This window comes from Oryzias latipes, chromosome 1 (assembly GCF_053564925.1).
Source record: "Oryzias latipes strain Hd-rR chromosome 1, Olatipes_Hd-rR_3.1".
Classification (NCBI taxonomy): Eukaryota; Metazoa; Chordata; class Actinopteri; order Beloniformes; family Adrianichthyidae; genus Oryzias; species Oryzias latipes.
The window spans coordinates 11218216-11241415 of NC_136237.1; the positions used below are offsets into that span (position 1 = coordinate 11218216).

The 23200-nt window shown below is 41.4% G+C and overlaps 12 non-coding genes across 12 annotated transcripts; all 12 read right to left on the minus strand.

Moving 5' to 3' along the window:
• Nucleotides 1-520: 520 nt before the first annotated feature.
• On the minus strand, nt 521-602 carry trnas-gcu (transfer RNA serine (anticodon GCU)). The gene has a single exon. It is a non-coding gene; the product is annotated as a tRNA-Ser (tRNA).
• Nucleotides 603-2304: 1702 nt separating this feature from the next.
• trnas-gcu (transfer RNA serine (anticodon GCU)) lies at nt 2305-2386 on the minus strand. Its single transcript has one exon. It is a non-coding gene; the product is annotated as a tRNA-Ser (tRNA).
• A 1701-nt stretch (nt 2387-4087) lies between these two features.
• trnas-gcu (transfer RNA serine (anticodon GCU)) lies at nt 4088-4169 on the minus strand. Its single transcript has one exon. It is a non-coding gene; the product is annotated as a tRNA-Ser (tRNA).
• A 1702-nt stretch (nt 4170-5871) lies between these two features.
• trnas-gcu (transfer RNA serine (anticodon GCU)) lies at nt 5872-5953 on the minus strand. Its single transcript has one exon. It is a non-coding gene; the product is annotated as a tRNA-Ser (tRNA).
• Nucleotides 5954-9448: 3495 nt separating this feature from the next.
• Nucleotides 9449-9530, minus strand: trnas-gcu (transfer RNA serine (anticodon GCU)). Its single transcript has one exon. It is a non-coding gene; the product is annotated as a tRNA-Ser (tRNA).
• A 1702-nt stretch (nt 9531-11232) lies between these two features.
• trnas-gcu (transfer RNA serine (anticodon GCU)) lies at nt 11233-11314 on the minus strand. The gene has a single exon. It is a non-coding gene; the product is annotated as a tRNA-Ser (tRNA).
• A 1702-nt stretch (nt 11315-13016) lies between these two features.
• trnas-gcu (transfer RNA serine (anticodon GCU)) lies at nt 13017-13098 on the minus strand. Its single transcript has one exon. It is a non-coding gene; the product is annotated as a tRNA-Ser (tRNA).
• Nucleotides 13099-14808: 1710 nt separating this feature from the next.
• On the minus strand, nt 14809-14890 carry trnas-gcu (transfer RNA serine (anticodon GCU)). Its single transcript has one exon. It is a non-coding gene; the product is annotated as a tRNA-Ser (tRNA).
• A 1702-nt stretch (nt 14891-16592) lies between these two features.
• trnas-gcu (transfer RNA serine (anticodon GCU)) lies at nt 16593-16674 on the minus strand. Its single transcript has one exon. It is a non-coding gene; the product is annotated as a tRNA-Ser (tRNA).
• A 1702-nt stretch (nt 16675-18376) lies between these two features.
• On the minus strand, nt 18377-18458 carry trnas-gcu (transfer RNA serine (anticodon GCU)). Its single transcript has one exon. It is a non-coding gene; the product is annotated as a tRNA-Ser (tRNA).
• Nucleotides 18459-20166: 1708 nt separating this feature from the next.
• Nucleotides 20167-20248, minus strand: trnas-gcu (transfer RNA serine (anticodon GCU)). The gene has a single exon. It is a non-coding gene; the product is annotated as a tRNA-Ser (tRNA).
• A 1699-nt stretch (nt 20249-21947) lies between these two features.
• Nucleotides 21948-22029, minus strand: trnas-gcu (transfer RNA serine (anticodon GCU)). The gene has a single exon. It is a non-coding gene; the product is annotated as a tRNA-Ser (tRNA).
• Nucleotides 22030-23200: the final 1171 nt, after the last annotated feature.

The window sequence follows — 23200 nt, forward strand, 5'->3', positions numbered from 1 at the left end:
CTTACTGTCTTTCAGATGTTTATGACAAAAGCTTTCATTCAAGTCAGGGCTTTGAAAGTGTTTACTGAAACACCTGCTCCTTGCAACCATCAACAAAGATAGTGTGAGTGCAGTTGAAGCAGACAAGGTAATAGATGCAACTGCATGAATGCATTCATAAGACCTTTTCTTGTTGGGTATTGCTGCTGTTGTTTTGGATGTTGGTAAGAATGTAACTACTTAGAAGAGGGGCATGAGTGTAATGCTGCTTTCACACTGAGTTCGATTCTGTGTCACATTTGAGTGGGGCAGCTAGCTGCCTTTCGACGCTATCAAATTCGTCGCACGATGTATGTCCGAAAATGACTTGACACGCTGAATGCTAAACACACCACAGGACCCTTGAATATAATCAGAACATTGATGTAGGAGTGAATGTGGACAATCCTTACACACAAATTGCATTTGGTGTGAACACAGCTTAAAACTTGTCATGGTGCTACTGAACAATGTCTGTTGACACTCCAAAAGAAAAAATACACGATGAGGATGGGATTTGAACCCATGCGTGCAAAGCACAATGGATTAGCAGTCCATCTCCTTAACCTCTCGGACACCTCATCTGGAAGTCAATTCTTTCGTGACACCACTGGTCTCATAAACTCGTATGCCATCATTGGCCTCGTGCGGCCTGTGGCATCTTGAGGTAGCCTATTATTTCCAGCTACTCAAGCAAGTTGGGATTTTTTAAAAACTAAAAATGTGCCAGTATGTGGATATACAACAAGGTTAGAAGGACCTGTGCTCTCATTGTGGCCAAAAGGACTTTTGGATTTGAGCAACCAATCAGAGCATTTTGCTAGGGAATTACTTCAAATGGCAGAGTGCTTGCTTTGCATGTGAGAACAAGGGGGATAGATGTCCACATTCTGCACAACATTTTCTTTTGTATCTACGTTTCATCAAACTGTTGGTGCAAGAAGCATGTACTTATGAGATGAGTTGCAGAGTCTGGTCTGTTGTTGGTATGGAATTTACCTTTAAGGAATACTTGTTGATCAGGGATTTCTGTTCTTGACAGATATTGCCTCTGTGGCTTTCAGGTGTTGATGTCAATGATTAGAATTCCGTGGGTTCCCCAAAAGCCAGAGTGAGATTCATTGAGCGCTCTTGATCATGATAAGAAATGAGTCTATGTACATGCTGACAGAGTGGTTGACTGCGAGTAAAAAGATGCATGCAAATTCACCATCAGAAAAGGTAAAGATCAGAACGACTTGTTTGTTGATTACCTTTCATTTGGCAGAGTTGGTAATGAGTCAAGTTTCAAATCTGCAGATCCTTTTAGATGACCCGTGTGTTTATATTATCTTTGTAAACATGGCGTGTCCAACCCTTCTAGCATTAGCTTTGCAACTGTGGAGGCAAATATAGAATCGTGTGGTTTTTAACCACTGGAAAAAGTTGATATTTTGGAGAGAAAAAGCCGCAAAAACAGTGTTTGGATACGCACCGAAGCTACGAAGAACTGTCACAGCCATACAAAAAGTGTCATTAAACATTTGGCATAAAAACACAGTTGATTCGTAGGGGAATTAGCTCAAGTGGTAGAGCGCTCGCTTTGCATGTGAGAGGTAGAGGGATCGATGCCCTCATTCTCCATTATCCTGAGCTCCTGTCTATTGATCATCAAATACAGTCCTTTAGATGTACCCTCATTGGGAATCATACTACATGTCTTTACACCAATGCCCATTAAAAACATTGCAAAATGCTGACCGAGCTTTCAAACTGCTGCAACTACCTTACTGTCTTTCAGATGTTTATGACAAAAGCTTTCATTCAAGTCAGGGCTTTGAAAGTGTTTACTGAAACACCTGCTCCTTGCAACCATCAACAAAGATAGTGTGAGTGCAGTTGAAGCAGACAAGGTAATAGATGCAACTGCATGAATGCATTCATAAGACCTTTTCTTGTTGGGTATTGCTGCTGTTGTTTTGGATGTTGGTAAGAATGTAACTACTTAGAAGAGGGGCATGAGTGTAATGCTGCTTTCACACTGAGTTCGATTCTGTGTCACATTTGAGTGGGGCAGCTAGCTGCCTTTCGACGCTTGTCAAATTCGTCGCACGATGTATGTCCGAAAATGACTTGACACGCTGAATGCTAAACACACCACAGGACCCTTGAATATAATCAGAACATTGATGTAGGAGTGAATGTGGACAATCCTTACACACAAATTGCATTTGGTGTGAACACAGCTTAAAACTTGTCATGGTGCTACTGAACAACGTCTGTTGACACTCCAAAAGAAAAAATACACGATGAGGATGGGATTTGAACCCATGCGTGCAAAGCACAATGGATTAGCAGTCCATCTCCTTAACCTCTCGGACACCTCATCTGGAATTCAATTCTTTCGTGACACCACTGGTCTCATAAACTCGTATGCCATCATTGGCCTCGTGCGGCCTGTGGCATCTTGAGGTAGCCTATTATTTCCAGCTACTCAAGCAAGTTGGGATTTTTTAAAAACTAAAAATGTGCCAGTATGTGGATATACAACAAGGTTAGAAGGACCTGTGCTCTCATTGTGGCCAAAAGGACTTTTGGATTTGAGCAACCAATCAGAGCATTTTGCTAGGGAATTACTTCAAATGGCAGAGTGCTTGCTTTGCATGTGAGAACAAGGGGGATAGATGTCCACATTCTGCACAACATTTTCTTTTGTATCTACGTTTCATCAAACTGTTGGTGCAAGAAGCATGTACTTATGAGATGAGTTGCAGAGTCTGGTCTGTTGTTGGTATGGAATTTACCTTTAAGGAATACTTGTTGATCAGGGATTTCTGTTCTTGACAGATATTGCCTCTGTGGCTTTCAGGTGTTGATGTCAATGATTAGAATTCCGTGGGTTCCCCAAAAGCCAGAGTGAGATTCATTGAGCGCTCTTGATCATGATAAGAAATGAGTCTATGTACATGCTGACAGAGTGGTTGACTGCGAGTAAAAAGATGCATGCAAATTCACCATCAGAAAAGGTAAAGATCAGAACGACTTGTTTGTTGATTACCTTTCATTTGGCAGAGTTGGTAATGAGTCAAGTTTCAAATCTGCAGATCCTTTTAGATGACCCGTGTGTTTATATTATCTTTGTAAACATGGCGTGTCCAACCCTTCTAGCATTAGCTTTGCAACTGTGGAGGCAAATATAGAATCGTGTGGTTTTTAACCACTGGAAAAAGTTGATATTTTGGAGAGAAAAAGCCGCAAAAACAGTGTTTGGATATGCACCGAAGCTACGAAGAACTGTCACAGCCATACAAAAAGTGTCATTAAACATTTGGCATAAAAACACAGTTGATTCGTAGGATAATTAGCTCAAGTGGTAGAGCGCTCGCTTTGCATGTGAGAGGTAGAGGGATCGATGCCCTCATTCTCCATTATCCTGAGCTCCTGTCTATTGATCATCAAATACAGTCCTTTAGATGTACCCTCATTGGGAATCATACTACATGTCTTTACACCAATGCCCATTAAAAACATTGCAAAATGCTGACCGAGCTTTCAAACTGCTGCAACTACCTTACTGTCTTTCAGATGTTTATGACAAAAGCTTTCATTCAAGTCAGGGCTTTGAAAGTGTTTACTGAAACACCTGCTCCTTGCAACCATCAACAAAGATAGTGTGAGTGCAGTTGAAGCAGACAAGGTAATAGATGCAACTGCATGAATGCATTCATAAGACCTTTTCTTGTTGGGTATTGCTGCTGTTGTTTTGGATGTTGGTAAGAATGTAACTACTTAGAAGAGGGGCATGAGTGTAATGCTGCTTTCACACTGAGTTCGATTCTGTGTCACATTTGAGTGGGGCAGCTAGCTGCCTTTCGACGCTATCAAATTCGTCGCACGATGTATGTCCGAAAATGACTTGACACGCTGAATGCTAAACACACCACAGGACCCTTGAATATAATCAGAACATTGATGTAGGAGTGAATGTGGACAATCCTTACACACAAATTGCATTTGGTGTGAACACAGCTTAAAACTTGTCATGGTGCTACTGAACAATGTCTGTTGACACTCCAAAAGAAAAAATACACGATGAGGATGGGATTTGAACCCATGCGTGCAAAGCACAATGGATTAGCAGTCCATCTCCTTAACCTCTCGGACACCTCATCTGGAATTCAATTCTTTCGTGACACCACTGGTCTCATAAACTCGTATGCCATCATTGGCCCCTTTCGGCCTGTGGCATCTTGAGGTAGCCTATTATTTCCAGCTACTCAAGCAAGTTGGGATTTTTTAAAAACTAAAAATGTGCCAGTATGTGGATATACAACAAGGTTAGAAGGACCTGTGCTCTCATTGTGGCCAAAAGGACTTTTGGATTTGAGCAACCAATCAGAGCATTTTGCTAGGGAATTACTTCAAATGGCAGAGTGCTTGCTTTGCATGTGAGAACAAGGGGGATAGATGTCCACATTCTGCACAACATTTTCTTTTGTATCTACGTTTCATCAAACTGTTGGTGCAAGAAGCATGTACTTATGAGATGAGTTGCAGAGTCTGGTCTGTTGTTGGTATGGAATTTACCTTTAAGGAATACTTGTTGATCAGGGATTTCTGTTCTTGACAGATATTGCCTCTGTGGCTTTCAGGTGTTGATGTCAATGATTAGAATTCCGTGGGTTCCCCAAAAGCCAGAGTGAGATTCATTGAGCGCTCTTGATCATGATAAGAAATGAGTCTATGTACATGCTGACAGAGTGGTTGACTGCGAGTAAAAAGATGCATGCAAATTCACCATCAGAAAAGGTAAAGATCAGAACGACTTGTTTGTTGATTACCTTTCATTTGGCAGAGTTGGTAATGAGTCAAGTTTCAAATCTGCAGATCCTTTTAGATGACCCGTGTGTTTATATTATCTTTGTAAACATGGCGTGTCCAACCCTTCTAGCATTAGCTTTGCAACTGTGGAGGCAAATATAGAATCGTGTGGTTTTTAACCACTGGAAAAAGTTGATATTTTGGAGAGAAAAAGCCGCAAAAACAGTGTTTGGATATGCACCGAAGCTACGAAGAACTGTCACAGCCATACAAAAAGTGTCATTAAACATTTGGCATAAAAACACAGTTGATTCGTAGGATAATTAGCTCAAGTGGTAGAGCGCTCGCTTTGCTTGTGAGAGGTAGAGGGAGTAATGCCCTCATTCTCCATTATCCTGAGCTCCTGTCTGTTGATCATCAAACACAGTCCTTTAGATGTCCCCTCATTGGGAATCATACTACATGTCTTTGCACCAATGCCCATTAAAAACATTGCAAAATGCTGACTGAGCTTTCAAACTGCTGCAAGTACGTTACTGTCTTTCAGATGTTTATGACAAAAGCTTTCATTCAAGACAGGGCTTTGGAAGTGTTTACTGAAACACCTGCTCCTTGCAACCATCAACAAAGATAGTGTGAGTGCAGTTGAAGCAGACAAGGTAATAGATGCAACTGCATGAATGCATTCATAAGACCTTTTCTTGTTGGGTATTGCTGCTGTTGTTTTGGATGTTGGTAAGAATGTAACTACTTAGAAGAGGGGCATGAGTGTAATGCTGCTTTCACACTGAGTTCGATTCTGTGTCACATTTGAGTGGGGCAGCTAGCTGCCTTTATACGCTTGTCAAATTCGTCGCACGATGTATGTCCGAAAATGACTTGACACGCTGAATGCTAAACACACCACAGGACCCTTGAATATAATCAGAACATTGATGTAGGAGTGAATGTGGACAATCCTTACACACAAATTGCATTTGGTGTGAACACAGCTTAAAACTTGTCATGGTGCTACTGAACAATGTCTGTTGACACTCCAAAAGAAAAAATACACGATGAGGATGGGATTTGAACCCATGCGTGCAAAGCACAATGGATTAGCAGTCCATCTCCTTAACCTCTCGGACACCTCATCTGGAATTCAATTCTTTCGTGACACCACTGGTCTCATAAACTCGTATGCCATCATTGGCCTCGTGCGGCCTGTGGCATCTTGAGGTAGCCTATTATTTCCAGCTACTCAAGCAAGTTGGGATTCTTTAAAAACTAAAAATGTGCCAGTATGTGGATATACAACAAGGTTAGAAGGACCTGTGCTCTCATTGTGGCCAAAAGGACTTTTGGATTTGAGCAACCAATCAGAGCATTTTGCTAGGGAATTACTTCAAATGGCAGAGTGCTTGCTTTGCATGTGAGAACAAGGGGGATAGATGTCCACATTCTGCACAACATTTTCTTTTGTATCTACGTTTCATCAAACTGTTGGTGCAAGAAGCATGTACTTATGAGATGAGTTGCAGAGTCTGGTCTGTTGTTGGTATGGAATTTACCTTTAAGGAATACTTGTTGATCAGGGATTTCTGTTCTTGACAGATATTGCCTCTGTGGCTTTCAGGTGTTGATGTCAATGATTAGAATTCCGTGGGTTCCCCAAAAGCCAGAGTGAGATTCATTGAGCGCTCTTGATCATGATAAGAAATGAGTCTATGTACATGCTGACAGAGTGGTTGACTGCGAGTAAAAAGATGCATGCAAATTCACCATCAGAAAAGGTAAAGATCAGAACGACTTGTTTGTTGATTACCTTTCATTTGGCAGAGTTGGTAATGAGTCAAGTTTCAAATCTGCAGATCCTTTTAGATGACCCGTGTGTTTATATTATCTTTGTAAACATGGCGTGTCCAACCCTTCTAGCATTAGCTTTGCAACTGTGGAGGCAAATATAGAATCGTGTGGTTTTTAACCACTGGAAAAAGTTGATATTTTGGAGAGAAAAAGCCGCAAAAACAGTGTTTGGATATGCACCGAAGCTACGAAGAACTGTCACAGCCATACAAAAAGTGTCATTAAACATTTGGCATAAAAACACAGTTGATTCGTAGGATAATTAGCTCAAGTGGTAGAGCGCTCGCTTTGCTTGTGAGAGGTAGAGGGAGTAATGCCCTCATTCTCCATTATCCTGAGCTCCTGTCTGTTGATCATCAAACACAGTCCTTTAGATGTCCCCTCATTGGGAATCATACTACATGTCTTTGCACCAATGCCCCTTAAAAACATTGCAAAATGCTGACTGAGCTTTCAAACTGCTGCAAGTACCTTACTGTCTTTCAGATGTTTATGACAAAAGCTTTCATTCAAGTCAGGGCTTTTAAAGCTTTGAAAGTGTTTACTGAAACACCTGCTCCTTGCAACCATCAACAAAGATAGTGTGAGTGCAGTTGACGCAGACAAGGTAATAGATGCAACTGCATGAATGCATTCATAAGACCTTTTCTTGTTGGGTATTGCTGCTGTTGTTTTGGATGTTGGTAGGAATGTAACTACTTAGAAGAGGGGCATGAGTGTAATGTTGCTTTCACACTGAGTTCGATTCGGTGTCACATTTGACTGGGGCAGCTAGCTGCCTTTCGACGCTTGTCAAATTCGTCGCATGATGTATGTCCGAAAATGACTTGACACGCTGAATGCTAAACACACCACAGGACCCTTGAATATAATCAGAACATTGGTGTAGGAGTGAATGTGTACAATCCTTACACACAAATTGCATTTGGTGTGAACACAGCTTAAAACTTGTCATGGTGCTACTGAACAACGTCTGTTGACACTCCAAAAGAAAAAATACACGATGAGAATGGGATTTGAACCCATGCGTGCAAAGCACAATGGATTAGCAGTACATCTCCTTAACCTCTCGGACACCTCATCTGGAATTCAATTCTTTCGTGACACCACTGGTCTCATAAACTCGTATGCCATCATTGGCCTCGTGCGGCCTGTGGCATCTTGAGGTAGCCCATTATTTCCAGCTACTCAAGCAAGTTGGGATTTTTTAAAAACTAAAAATGTGCCAGTATGTGGATATACAACAAGGTTAGAAGGACCTGTGCTCTTTTGTGGCCAAAAGGACTTTTGGATTTGAGCAACCAATCAGAGCATTTTGCTAGGGAATTACTTCAAATGGCAGAGTGCTTGCTTTGCATGTGAGAACAAGGGGGATAGATGTCCACATTCTGCACAACATTTTCTTTTGTATCTACGTTTCATCAAACTGTTGGTGCAAGAAGCATGTACTTATGAGATGAGTTGCAGAGTTTGGTCTGTTGTTGGTATGGAATTTACCTTTAAGGAATACTTGTTGATCAGGGATTTCTGTTCTTGACAGATAGTGCCTCTGTGGCTTTCAGGTGTTGATGTCAATGATTAGAAATTCCGTGGGTTCCCCAAAAGCCAGAGTGAGATTCATTGAGCGCTCTTGATCATGATAAGAAATGAGTCTATGTACATGCTGACAGAGTGGTTGACTGCGAGTAAAAAGATGCATGCAAATTCACCATCAGAAAAGGTAAAGATCAGAACGACTTGTTTGTTGATTACCTTTCATTTGGCAGAGTTGGTAATGAGTCAAGTTTCAAATCTGCAGATCCTTGTAGATGGCCCGTGTGTTTATATTATCTTTGTAAACATGGCGTGTCCAACCCTTCTAGCATTAGCTTTGCAACTGTGGAGGCAAATATAGAATCGTGTGGTTTTTAACCACTGGAAAAAGTTGATATTTTGGAGAGAAAAAGCCGCAAAAACAGTGTTTGGATATGCACCGAAGCTACGAAGAACTGTCACAGCCATACAAAAAGTGTCATTAAACATTTGGCATAAAAACGCAGTTGATTCGTAGGGGAATTAGCTCAAGTGGTAGAGCGCTTGCTTTGCATTTGAGAGGTAGAGGGATCGATGCCCTCATTCTCCATTATCCTGAGCTCCTGTCTATTGATCATCAAATACAGTCCTTTAGATGTACCCTCATTGGGAATCATACTACATGTCTTTACACCAATGCCCATTAAAAACATTGCAAAATGCTGACCGAGCTTTCAAACTGCTGCAACTACCTTACTGTCTTTCAGATGTTTATGACAAAAGCTTTCATTCAAGTCAGGGCTTTGAAAGTGTTTACTGAAACACCTGCTCCTTGCAACCATCAACAAAGATAGTGTGAGTGCAGTTGAAGCAGACAAGGTAATAGATGCAACTGCATGAATGCATTCATAAGACCTTTTCTTGTTGGGTATTGCTGCTGTTGTTTTGGATGTTGGTAAGAATGTAACTACTTAGAAGAGGGGCATGAGTGTAATGCTGCTTTCACACTGAGTTCGATTCTGTGTCACATTTGAGTGGGGCAGCTAGCTGCCTTTCGACGCTTGTCAAATTCGTCGCACGATGTATGTCCGAAAATGACTTGACACGCTGAATGCTAAACACACCACAGGACCCTTGAATATAATCAGAACATTGATGTAGGAGTGAATGTGGACAATCCTTACACACAAATTGCATTTGGTGTGAACACAGCTTAAAACTTGTCATGGTGCTACTGAACAACGTCTGTTGACACTCCAAAAGAAAAAATACACGATGAGGATGGGATTTGAACCCATGCGTGCAAAGCACAATGGATTAGCAGTCCATCTCCTTAACCTCTCGGACACCTCATCTGGAATTCAATTCTTTCGTGACACCACTGGTCTCATAAACTCGTATGCCATCATTGGCCTCGTGCGGCCTGTGGCATCTTGAGGTAGCCTATTATTTCCAGCTACTCAAGCAAGTTGGGATTTTTTAAAAACTAAAAATGTGCCAGTATGTGGATATACAACAAGGTTAGAAGGACCTGTGCTCTCATTGTGGCCAAAAGGACTTTTGGATTTGAGCAACCAATCAGAGCATTTTGCTAGGGAATTACTTCAAATGGCAGAGTGCTTGCTTTGCATGTGAGAACAAGGGGGATAGATGTCCACATTCTGCACAACATTTTCTTTTGTATCTACGTTTCATCAAACTGTTGGTGCAAGAAGCATGTACTTATGAGATGAGTTGCAGAGTCTGGTCTGTTGTTGGTATGGAATTTACCTTTAAGGAATACTTGTTGATCAGGGATTTCTGTTCTTGACAGATATTGCCTCTGTGGCTTTCAGGTGTTGATGTCAATGATTAGAATTCCGTGGGTTCCCCAAAAGCCAGAGTGAGATTCATTGAGCGCTCTTGATCATGATAAGAAATGAGTCTATGTACATGCTGACAGAGTGGTTGACTGCGAGTAAAAAGATGCATGCAAATTCACCATCAGAAAAGGTAAAGATCAGAACGACTTGTTTGTTGATTACCTTTCATTTGGCAGAGTTGGTAATGAGTCAAGTTTCAAATCTGCAGATCCTTTTAGATGACCCGTGTGTTTATATTATCTTTGTAAACATGGCGTGTCCAACCCTTCTAGCATTAGCTTTGCAACTGTGGAGGCAAATATAGAATCGTGTGGTTTTTAACCACTGGAAAAAGTTGATATTTTGGAGAGAAAAAGCCGCAAAAACAGTGTTTGGATACGCACCGAAGCTACGAAGAACTGTCACAGCCATACAAAAAGTGTCATTAAACATTTGGCATAAAAACACAGTTGATTCGTAGGGGAATTAGCTCAAGTGGTAGAGCGCTCGCTTTGCATGTGAGAGGTAGAGGGATCGATGCCCTCATTCTCCATTATCCTGAGCTCCTGTCTATTGATCATCAAACACAGTCCTTTAGATGTACCCTCATTGGGAATCATACTACATGTCTTTACACCAATGCCCATTAAAAACATTGCAAAATGCTGACCGAGCTTTCAAACTGCTGCAACTACCTTACTGTCTTTCAGATGTTTATGACAAAAGCTTTCATTCAAGTCAGGGCTTTGAAAGTGTTTACTGAAACACCTGCTCCTTGCAACCATCAACAAAGATAGTGTGAGTGCAGTTGAAGCAGACAAGGTAATAGATGCAACTGCATGAATGCATTCATAAGACCTTTTCTTGTTGGGTATTGCTGCTGTTGTTTTGGATGTTGGTAAGAATGTAACTACTTAGAAGAGGGGCATGAGTGTAATGCTGCTTTCACACTGAGTTCGATTCTGTGTCACATTTGAGTGGGGCAGCTAGCTGCCTTTCGACGCTTGTCAAATTCGTCGCACGATGTATGTCCGAAAATGACTTGACACGCTGAATGCTAAACACACCACAGGACCCTTGAATATAATCAGAACATTGATGTAGGAGTGAATGTGGACAATCCTTACACACAAATTGCATTTGGTGTGAACACAGCTTAAAACTTGTCATGGTGCTACTGAACAACGTCTGTTGACACTCCAAAAGAAAAAATACACGATGAGGATGGGATTTGAACCCATGCGTGCAAAGCACAATGGATTAGCAGTCCATCTCCTTAACCTCTCGGACACCTCATCTGGAATTCAATTCTTTCGTGACACCACTGGTCTCATAAACTCGTATGCCATCATTGGCCTCGTGCGGCCTGTGGCATCTTGAGGTAGCCTATTATTTCCAGCTACTCAAGCAAGTTGGGATTTTTTAAAAACTAAAAATGTGCCAGTATGTGGATATACAACAAGGTTAGAAGGACCTGTGCTCTCATTGTGGCCAAAAGGACTTTTGGATTTGAGCAACCAATCAGAGCATTTTGCTAGGGAATTACTTCAAATGGCAGAGTGCTTGCTTTGCATGTGAGAACAAGGGGGATAGATGTCCACATTCTGCACAACATTTTCTTTTGTATCTACGTTTCATCAAACTGTTGGTGCAAGAAGCATGTACTTATGAGATGAGTTGCAGAGTCTGGTCTGTTGTTGGTATGGAATTTACCTTTAAGGAATACTTGTTGATCAGGGATTTCTGTTCTTGACAGATATTGCCTCTGTGGCTTTCAGGTGTTGATGTCAATGATTAGAATTCCGTGGGTTCCCCAAAAGCCAGAGTGAGATTCATTGAGCGCTCTTGATCATGATAAGAAATGAGTCTATGTACATGCTGACAGAGTGGTTGACTGCGAGTAAAAAGATGCATGCAAATTCACCATCAGAAAAGGTAAAGATCAGAACGACTTGTTTGTTGATTACCTTTCATTTGGCAGAGTTGGTAATGAGTCAAGTTTCAAATCTGCAGATCCTTTTAGATGACCCGTGTGTTTATATTATCTTTGTAAACATGGCGTGTCCAACCCTTCTAGCATTAGCTTTGCAACTGTGGAGGCAAATATAGAATCGTGTGGTTTTTAACCACTGGAAAAAGTTGATATTTTGGAGAGAAAAAGCCGCAAAAACAGTGTTTGGATATGCACCGAAGCTACGAAGAACTGTCACAGCCATACAAAAAGTGTCATTAAACATTTGGCATAAAAACACAGTTGATTCGTAGGATAATTAGCTCAAGTGGTAGAGCGCTCGCTTTGCATGTGAGAGGTAGAGGGATCGATGCCCTCATTCTCCATTATCCTGAGCTCCTGTCTATTGATCATCAAATACAGTCCTTTAGATGTACCCTCATTGGGAATCATACTACATGTCTTTACACCAATGCCCATTAAAAACATTGCAAAATGCTGACCGAGCTTTCAAACTGCTGCAACTACCTTACTGTCTTTCAGATGTTTATGACAAAAGCTTTCATTCAAGTCAGGGCTTTGAAAGTGTTTACTGAAACACCTGCTCCTTGCAACCATCAACAAAGATAGTGTGAGTGCAGTTGAAGCAGACAAGGTAATAGATGCAACTGCATGAATGCATTCATAAGACCTTTTCTTGTTGGGTATTGCTGCTGTTGTTTTGGATGTTGGTAAGAATGTAACTACTTAGAAGAGGGGCATGAGTGTAATGCTGCTTTCACACTGAGTTCGATTCTGTGTCACATTTGAGTGGGGCAGCTAGCTGCCTTTATACGCTTGTCAAATTCGTCGCACGATGTATGTCCGAAAATGACTTGACACGCTGAATGCTAAACACACCACAGGACCCTTGAATATAATCAGAACATTGATGTAGGAGTGAATGTGGACAATCCTTACACACAAATTGCATTTGGTGTGAACACAGCTTAAAACTTGTCATGGTGCTACTGAACAATGTCTGTTGACACTCCAAAAGAAAAAATACACGATGAGGATGGGATTTGAACCCATGCGTGCAAAGCACAATGGATTAGCAGTCCATCTCCTTAACCTCTCGGACACCTCATCTGGAATTCAATTCTTTCGTGACACCACTGGTCTCATAAACTCGTATGCCATCATTGGCCTCGTGCGGCCTGTGGCATCTTGAGGTAGCCTATTATTTCCAGCTACTCAAGCAAGTTGGGATTCTTTAAAAACTAAAAATGTGCCAGTATGTGGATATACAACAAGGTTAGAAGGACCTGTGCTCTCATTGTGGCCAAAAGGACTTTTGGATTTGAGCAACCAATCAGAGCATTTTGCTAGGGAATTACTTCAAATGGCAGAGTGCTTGCTTTGCATGTGAGAACAAGGGGGATAGATGTCCACATTCTGCACAACATTTTCTTTTGTATCTACGTTTCATCAAACTGTTGGTGCAAGAAGCATGTACTTATGAGATGAGTTGCAGAGTCTGGTCTGTTGTTGGTATGGAATTTACCTTTAAGGAATACTTGTTGATCAGGGATTTCTGTTCTTGACAGATATTGCCTCTGTGGCTTTCAGGTGTTGATGTCAATGATTAGAATTCCGTGGGTTCCCCAAAAGCCAGAGTGAGATTCATTGAGCGCTCTTGATCATGATAAGAAATGAGTCTATGTACATGCTGACAGAGTGGTTGACTGCGAGTAAAAAGATGCATGCAAATTCACCATCAGAAAAGGTAAAGATCAGAACGACTTGTTTGTTGATTACCTTTCATTTGGCAGAGTTGGTAATGAGTCAAGTTTCAAATCTGCAGATCCTTTTAGATGACCCGTGTGTTTATATTATCTTTGTAAACATGGCGTGTCCAACCCTTCTAGCATTAGCTTTGCAACTGTGGAGGCAAATATAGAATCGTGTGGTTTTTAACCACTGGAAAAAGTTGATATTTTGGAGAGAAAAAGCCGCAAAAACAGTGTTTGGATATGCACCGAAGCTACGAAGAACTGTCACAGCCATACAAAAAGTGTCATTAAACATTTGGCATAAAAACGCAGTTGATTCGTAGGGGAATTAGCTCAAGTGGTAGAGCGCTCGCTTTGCATGTGAGAGGTAGAGGGATCGATGCCCTCATTCTCCATTATCCTGAGCTCCTGTCTGTTGATCATCAAAAACAGTCCTTTAGATGTACCCTCATTGGGAATCATACTAAGTGTCTTTGCACCAATGCCCATTAAAAACATTGCAAAATGCTGACCAAGCTTTCAAACTGCTGCAAGTACGTTACTGTCTTTCAGATGTTTATGACAAAAGCTTTCATTCAAGTCAGGGCTTTTAAAGCTTTGAAAGTGTTTACTGAAACACCTGCTCCTTGCAACCATCAACAAAGATAGTGTGAGTGCAGTTGACGCAGACAAGGTAATAGATGCAACTGCATGAATGCATTCATAAGACCTTTTCTTGTTGGGTATTGCTGCTGTTGTTTTGGATGTTGGTAAGAATGTAACTACTTAGAAGAGGGGCATGAGTGTAATGCTGCTTTCACACTGAGTTCGATTCTGTGTCACATTTGAGTGGGGCAGCTAGCTGCCTTTCGACGCTATCAAATTCGTCGCACGATGTATGTCCGAAAATGACTTGACACGCTGAATGCTAAACACACCACAGGACCCTTGAATATAATCAGAACATTGATGTAGGAGTGAATGTGGACAATCCTTACACACAAATTGCATTTGGTGTGAACACAGCTTAAAACTTGTCATGGTGCTACTGAACAATGTCTGTTGACACTCCAAAAGAAAAAATACACGATGAGGATGGGATTTGAACCCATGCGTGCAAAGCACAATGGATTAGCAGTCCATCTCCTTAACCTCTCGGACACCTCATCTGGAAGTCAATTCTTTCGTGACACCACTGGTCTCATAAACTCGTATGCCATCATTGGCCTCGTGCGGCCTGTGGCATCTTGAGGTAGCCTATTATTTCCAGCTACTCAAGCAAGTTGGGATTTTTTAAAAACTAAAAATGTGCCAGTATGTGGATATACAACAAGGTTAGAAGGACCTGTGCTCTCATTGTGGCCAAAAGGACTTTTGGATTTGAGCAACCAATCAGAGCATTTTGCTAGGGAATTACTTCAAATGGCAGAGTGCTTGCTTTGCATGTGAGAACAAGGGGGATAGATGTCCACATTCTGCACAACATTTTCTTTTGTATCTACGTTTCATCAAACTGTTGGTGCAAGAAGCATGTACTTATGAGATGAGTTGCAGAGTCTGGTCTGTTGTTGGTATGGAATTTACCTTTAAGGAATACTTGTTGATCAGGGATTTCTGTTCTTGACAGATATTGCCTCTGTGGCTTTCAGGTGTTGATGTCAATGATTAGAATTCCGTGGGTTCCCCAAAAGCCAGAGTGAGATTCATTGAGCGCTCTTGATCATGATAAGAAATGAGTCTATGTACATGCTGACAGAGTGGTTGACTGCGAGTAAAAAGATGCATGCAAATTCACCATCAGAAAAGGTAAAGATCAGAACGACTTGTTTGTTGATTACCTTTCATTTGGCAGAGTTGGTAATGAGTCAAGTTTCAAATCTGCAGATCCTTTTAGATGACCCGTGTGTTTATATTATCTTTGTAAACATGGCGTGTCCAACCCTTCTAGCATTAGCTTTGCAACTGTGGAGGCAAATATAGAATCGTGTGGTTTTTAACCACTGGAAAAAGTTGATATTTTGGAGAGAAAAAGCCGCAAAAACAGTGTTTGGATACGCACCGAAGCTACGAAGAACTGTCACAGCCATACAAAAAGTGTCATTAAACATTTGGCATAAAAACACAGTTGATTCGTAGGGGAATTAGCTCAAGTGGTAGAGCGCTCGCTTTGCATGTGAGAGGTAGAGGGATCGATGCCCTCATTCTCCATTATCCTGAGCTCCTGTCTATTGATCATCAAACACAGTCCTTTAGATGTACCCTCATTGGGAATCATACTACATGTCTTTACACCAATGCCCATTAAAAACATTGCAAAATGCTGACCGAGCTTTCAAACTGCTGCAACTACCTTACTGTCTTTCAGATGTTTATGACAAAAGCTTTCATTCAAGTCAGGGCTTTGAAAGTGTTTACTGAAACACCTGCTCCTTGCAACCATCAACAAAGATAGTGTGAGTGCAGTTGAAGCAGACAAGGTAATAGATGCAACTGCATGAATGCATTCATAAGACCTTTTCTTGTTGGGTATTGCTGCTGTTGTTTTGGATGTTGGTAAGAATGTAACTACTTAGAAGAGGGGCATGAGTGTAATGCTGCTTTCACACTGAGTTCGATTCTGTGTCACATTTGAGTGGGGCAGCTAGCTGCCTTTCGACGCTTGTCAAATTCGTCGCACGATGTATGTCCGAAAATGACTTGACACGCTGAATGCTAAACACACCACAGGACCCTTGAATATAATCAGAACATTGATGTAGGAGTGAATGTGGACAATCCTTACACACAAATTGCATTTGGTGTGAACACAGCTTAAAACTTGTCATGGTGCTACTGAACAACGTCTGTTGACACTCCAAAAGAAAAAATACACGATGAGGATGGGATTTGAACCCATGCGTGCAAAGCACAATGGATTAGCAGTCCATCTCCTTAACCTCTCGGACACCTCATCTGGAATTCAATTCTTTCGTGACACCACTGGTCTCATAAACTCGTATGCCATCATTGGCCTCGTGCGGCCTGTGGCATCTTGAGGTAGCCTATTATTTCCAGCTACTCAAGCAAGTTGGGATTTTTTAAAAACTAAAAATGTGCCAGTATGTGGATATACAACAAGGTTAGAAGGACCTGTGCTCTCATTGTGGCCAAAAGGACTTTTGGATTTGAGCAACCAATCAGAGCATTTTGCTAGGGAATTACTTCAAATGGCAGAGTGCTTGCTTTGCATGTGAGAACAAGGGGGATAGATGTCCACATTCTGCACAACATTTTCTTTTGTATCTACGTTTCATCAAACTGTTGGTGCAAGAAGCATGTACTTATGAGATGAGTTGCAGAGTCTGGTCTGTTGTTGGTATGGAATTTACCTTTAAGGAATACTTGTTGATCAGGGATTTCTGTTCTTGACAGATATTGCCTCTGTGGCTTTCAGGTGTTGATGTCAATGATTAGAATTCCGTGGGTTCCCCAAAAGCCAGAGTGAGATTCATTGAGCGCTCTTGATCATGATAAGAAATGAGTCTATGTACATGCTGACAGAGTGGTTGACTGCGAGTAAAAAGATGCATGCAAATTCACCATCAGAAAAGGTAAAGATCAGAACGACTTGTTTGTTGATTACCTTTCATTTGGCAGAGTTGGTAATGAGTCAAGTTTCAAATCTGCAGATCCTTTTAGATGACCCGTGTGTTTATATTATCTTTGTAAACATGGCGTGTCCAACCCTTCTAGCATTAGCTTTGCAACTGTGGAGGCAAATATAGAATCGTGTGGTTTTTAACCACTGGAAAAAGTTGATATTTTGGAGAGAAAAAGCCGCAAAAACAGTGTTTGGATATGCACCGAAGCTACGAAGAACTGTCACAGCCATACAAAAAGTGTCATTAAACATTTGGCATAAAAACACAGTTGATTCGTAGGATAATTAGCTCAAGTGGTAGAGCGCTCGCTTTGCATGTGAGAGGTAGAGGGATCGATGCCCTCATTCTCCATTATCCTGAGCTCCTGTCTATTGATCATCAAATACAGTCCTTTAGATGTACCCTCATTGGGAATCATACTACATGTCTTTACACCAATGCCCATTAAAAACATTGCAAAATGCTGACCGAGCTTTCAAACTGCTGCAACTACCTTACTGTCTTTCAGATGTTTATGACAAAAGCTTTCATTCAAGTCAGGGCTTTGAAAGTGTTTACTGAAACACCTGCTCCTTGCAACCATCAACAAAGATAGTGTGAGTGCAGTTGAAGCAGACAAGGTAATAGATGCAACTGCATGAATGCATTCATAAGACCTTTTCTTGTTGGGTATTGCTGCTGTTGTTTTGGATGTTGGTAAGAATGTAACTACTTAGAAGAGGGGCATGAGTGTAATGCTGCTTTCACACTGAGTTCGATTCTGTGTCACATTTGAGTGGGGCAGCTAGCTGCCTTTATACGCTTGTCAAATTCGTCGCACGATGTATGTCCGAAAATGACTTGACACGCTGAATGCTAAACACACCACAGGACCCTTGAATATAATCAGAACATTGATGTAGGAGTGAATGTGGACAATCCTTACACACAAATTGCATTTGGTGTGAACACAGCTTAAAACTTGTCATGGTGCTACTGAACAATGTCTGTTGACACTCCAAAAGAAAAAATACACGATGAGGATGGGATTTGAACCCATGCGTGCAAAGCACAATGGATTAGCAGTCCATCTCCTTAACCTCTCGGACACCTCATCTGGAATTCAATTCTTTCGTGACACCACTGGTCTCATAAACTCGTATGCCATCATTGGCCTCGTGCGGCCTGTGGCATCTTGAGGTAGCCTATTATTTCCAGCTACTCAAGCAAGTTGGGATTCTTTAAAAACTAAAAATGTGCCAGTATGTGGATATACAACAAGGTTAGAAGGACCTGTGCTCTCATTGTGGCCAAAAGGACTTTTGGATTTGAGCAACCAATCAGAGCATTTTGCTAGGGAATTACTTCAAATGGCAGAGTGCTTGCTTTGCATGTGAGAACAAGGGGGATAGATGTCCACATTCTGCACAACATTTTCTTTTGTATCTACGTTTCATCAAACTGTTGGTGCAAGAAGCATGTACTTATGAGATGAGTTGCAGAGTCTGGTCTGTTGTTGGTATGGAATTTACCTTTAAGGAATACTTGTTGATCAGGGATTTCTGTTCTTGACAGATATTGCCTCTGTGGCTTTCAGGTGTTGATGTCAATGATTAGAATTCCGTGGGTTCCCCAAAAGCCAGAGTGAGATTCATTGAGCGCTCTTGATCATGATAAGAAATGAGTCTATGTACATGCTGACAGAGTGGTTGACTGCGAGTAAAAAGATGCATGCAAATTCACCATCAGAAAAGGTAAAGATCAGAACGACTTGTTTGTTGATTACCTTTCATTTGGCAGAGTTGGTAATGAGTCAAGTTTCAAATCTGCAGATCCTTTTAGATGACCCGTGTGTTTATATTATCTTTGTAAACATGGCGTGTCCAACCCTTCTAGCATTAGCTTTGCAACTGTGGAGGCAAATATAGAATCGTGTGGTTTTTAACCACTGGAAAAAGTTGATATTTTGGAGAGAAAAAGCCGCAAAAACAGTGTTTGGATATGCACCGAAGCTACGAAGAACTGTCACAGCCATACAAAAAGTGTCATTAAACATTTGGCATAAAAACGCAGTTGATTCGTAGGGGAATTAGCTCAAGTGGTAGAGCGCTCGCTTTGCATGTGAGAGGTAGAGGGATCGATGCCCTCATTCTCCATTATCCTGAGCTCCTGTCTGTTGATCATCAAAAACAGTCCTTTAGATGTACCCTCATTGGGAATCATACTAAGTGTCTTTGCACCAATGCCCATTAAAAACATTGCAAAATGCTGACCAAGCTTTCAAACTGCTGCAAGTACGTTACTGTCTTTCAGATGTTTATGACAAAAGCTTTCATTCAAGTCAGGGCTTTTAAAGCTTTGAAAGTGTTTACTGAAACACCTGCTCCTTGCAACCATCAACAAAGATAGTGTGAGTGCAGTTGACGCAGACAAGGTAATAGATGCAACTGCATGAATGCATTCATAAGACCTTTTCTTGTTGGGTATTGCTGCTGTTGTTTTGGATGTTGGTAAGAATGTAACTACTTAGAAGAGGGGCATGAGTGTAATGCTGCTTTCACACTGAGTTCGATTCTGTGTCACATTTGAGTGGGGCAGCTAGCTGCCTTTATACGCTTGTCAAATTCGTCGCACGATGTATGTCCGAAAATGACTTGACACGCTGAATGCTAAAAACACCACAGGACCCTTGAATATAATCAGAACATTGGTGTAGGAGTGAATGTGGACAATCCTTACACACAAATTGCATTTGGTGTGAACACAGCTTAAACCTTGTCATGGTGCTACTGAACGTCTGTTGACACTCCAAAAGAAAAAATACACGATGAGGATGGGATTTGAACCCATGCGTGCAAAGCACAATGGATTAGCAGTCCATCTCCTTAACCTCTCGGACACCTCATCTGGAATTCAATTCTTTCGTGACACCACTGGTCTCATAAACTCGTATGCCATCATTGGCCTCGTGCGGCCTGTGGCATCTTGAGGTAGCCCATTATTTCCAGCTACTCAAGCAAGTTGGGATTTTTTAAAAACTAAAAATGTGCCAGTATGTGGATATACAACAAGGTTAGAAGGACCTGTGCTCTCATTGTGGCCAAAAGGACTTTTGGATTTGAGCAACCAATCAGAGCATTTTGCTAGGGAATTACTTCAAATGGCAGAGTGCTTGCTTTGCATGTGAGAACAAGGGGGATAGATGTCCACATTCTGCACAACATTTTCTTTTGTATCTACGTTTCATCAAACTGTTGGTGCAAGAAGCATGTACTTATGAGATGAGTTGCAGAGTTTGGTCTGTTGTTGGTATGGAATTTACCTTTAAGGAATACTTGTTGATCAGGGATTTCTGTTCATGACAGATAGTGCCTCTGTGGCTTTCAGGTGTTGATGTCAATGATTAGAATTCCGTGGGTTCCCCAAAAGCCAGAGTGACATTCATTGAGCGCTCTTGATCATGATAAGAAATGAGTCTATGTACATGCTGACAGAGTGGTTGACTGCGAGTAAAAAGATGCATGCAAATTCACCATCAGAAAAGGTAAAGATCAGAACGACTTGTTTGTTGATTACCTTTCATTTGGCAGAGTTGGTAATGAGTCAAGTTTCAAATCTGCAGATCCTTGTAGATGGCCCGTGTGTTTATATTATCTTTGTAAACATGGCGTGTCCAACCCTTCTAGCATTAGCTTTGCAACTGTGGAGGCAAATATAGAATCGTGTGGTTTTTAACCACTGGAAAAAGTTGATATTTTGGAGAGAAAAAGCCGCAAAAACAGTGTTTGGATATGCACCGAAGCTACGAAGAACTGTCACAGCCATACAAAAAGTGTCATTAAACATTTGGCATAAAAACACAGTTGATTCGTAGGGGAATTAGCTCAAGTGGTAGAGCGCTCGCTTTGCATGTGAGAGGTAGAGGGATCGATGCCCTCATTCTCCATTATCCTGAGCTCCTGTCTGTTGATCATCAAATACAGTCCTTTAGATGTACCCTCATTGGGTATCATACTACATGTCTTTACACCAATGCCCATTAAAAACATTGCAAAATGCTGACCGAGCTTTCAAACTGCTGCAACTACCTTACTGTCTTTCAGACGTTTATGACAAAAGCTTTCATTCAAGTCAGGGCTTTGAAAGTGTTTACTGAAACACCTGCTCCTTGCAACCATCAACAAAGATAGTGTGAGTGCAGTTGACGCAGACAAGGTAATAGATGCAACTGCATGAATGCATTCATAAGACCTTTTCTTGTTGGGTATTGCTGCTGTTGTTTTGGATGTTGGTAAGAATGTAACTACTTAGAAGAGGGGCATGAGTGTAATGCTGCTTTCACACTGAGTTCGATTGTGTGTCACATTTGAGTGGGGCAGCTAGCTGCCTTTATACGCTTGTCAAATTCGTCGCACGATGTATGTCCGAAAATGACTTGACACGCTGAATGCTAAAAACACCACAGGACCCTTGAATATAATCAGAACATTGGTGTAGGAGTGAATGTGGACAATCCTTACACACAAATTGCCTTTGGTGTGAACACAGCTTAAAACTTGTCATGGTGCTACTGAACGTCTGTTGACACTCCAAAAGAAAAAATACACAATGAGGATGGGATTTGAACCCATGCGTGCAAAGCACAATGGATTAGCAGTCCATCTCCTTAACCTCTCGGACACCTCATCTGGAATTCAATTCTTTCGTGACACCACTGGTCTCATAAACTCGTATGCCATCATTGGCCTCGTGCGGCCTGTGGCATCTTGAGGTAGCCCATTATTTCCAGCTACTCAAGCAAGTTGGGATTTTTTAAAAACTAAAAATGTGCCAGTATGTGGATATACAACAAGGTTAGAAGGACCTGTGCTCTCATTGTGGCCAAAAGGACTTTTGGATTTGAGCAACCAATCAGAGCATTTTGCTAGGGAATTACTTCAAATGGCAGAGTGCTTGCTTTGCATGTGAGAACAAGGGGGATAGATGTCCACATTCTGCACAACATTTTCTTGTGTATCTACGTTTCATCAAACTGTTGGTGCAAGAAGCATGTACTTATGAGATGAGTTGCAGAGTTTGGTCTGTTGTTGGTATGGAATTTACCTTTAAGGAATACTTGTTGATCAGGGATTTCTGTTCTTGACAGATAGTGCCTCTGTGGCTTTCAGGTGTTGATGTCAATGATTAGAATTCCGTGGGTTCCCCAAAAGCCAGAGTGACATTCATTGAGCGCTCTTGATCATGATAAGAAATGAGTCTATGTACATGCTGACAGAGTGGTTGACTGCGAGTAAAAAGATGCATGCAAATTCACCATCAGAAAAGGTAAAGATCAGAACGACTTGTTTGTTGATTACCTTTCATTTGGCAGAGTTGGTAATGAGTCAAGTTTCAAATCTGCAGATCCTTGTAGATGGCCCGTGTGTTTATATTATCTTTGTAAACATGGCGTGTCCAACCCTTCTAGCATTAGCTTTGCAACTGTGGAGGCAAATATAGAATCGTGTGGTTTTTAACCACTGGAAAAAGTTGATATTTTGGAGAGAAAAAGCCGCAAAAACAGTGTTTGGATATGCACCGAAGCTACGAAGAACTGTCACAGCCATACAAAAAGTGTCATTAAACATTTGGCATAAAAACACAGTTGATTCGCAGGATAATTAGCTCAAGTGGTAGAGCGCTCGCTTTGCATATGAGAGGTAGAGGGATCGATGCCCTCAGCTCTTGACTGTTCACCAAATACAGTCCTTTAGATGTACCCTCATTGGGAATCATACTACATGTCTTTGCACCAATGCCCATTAAGAACATTGCAACATGCTGACTGAGCTTTCAAACTGCTGCAAGTACCCTGCTTTC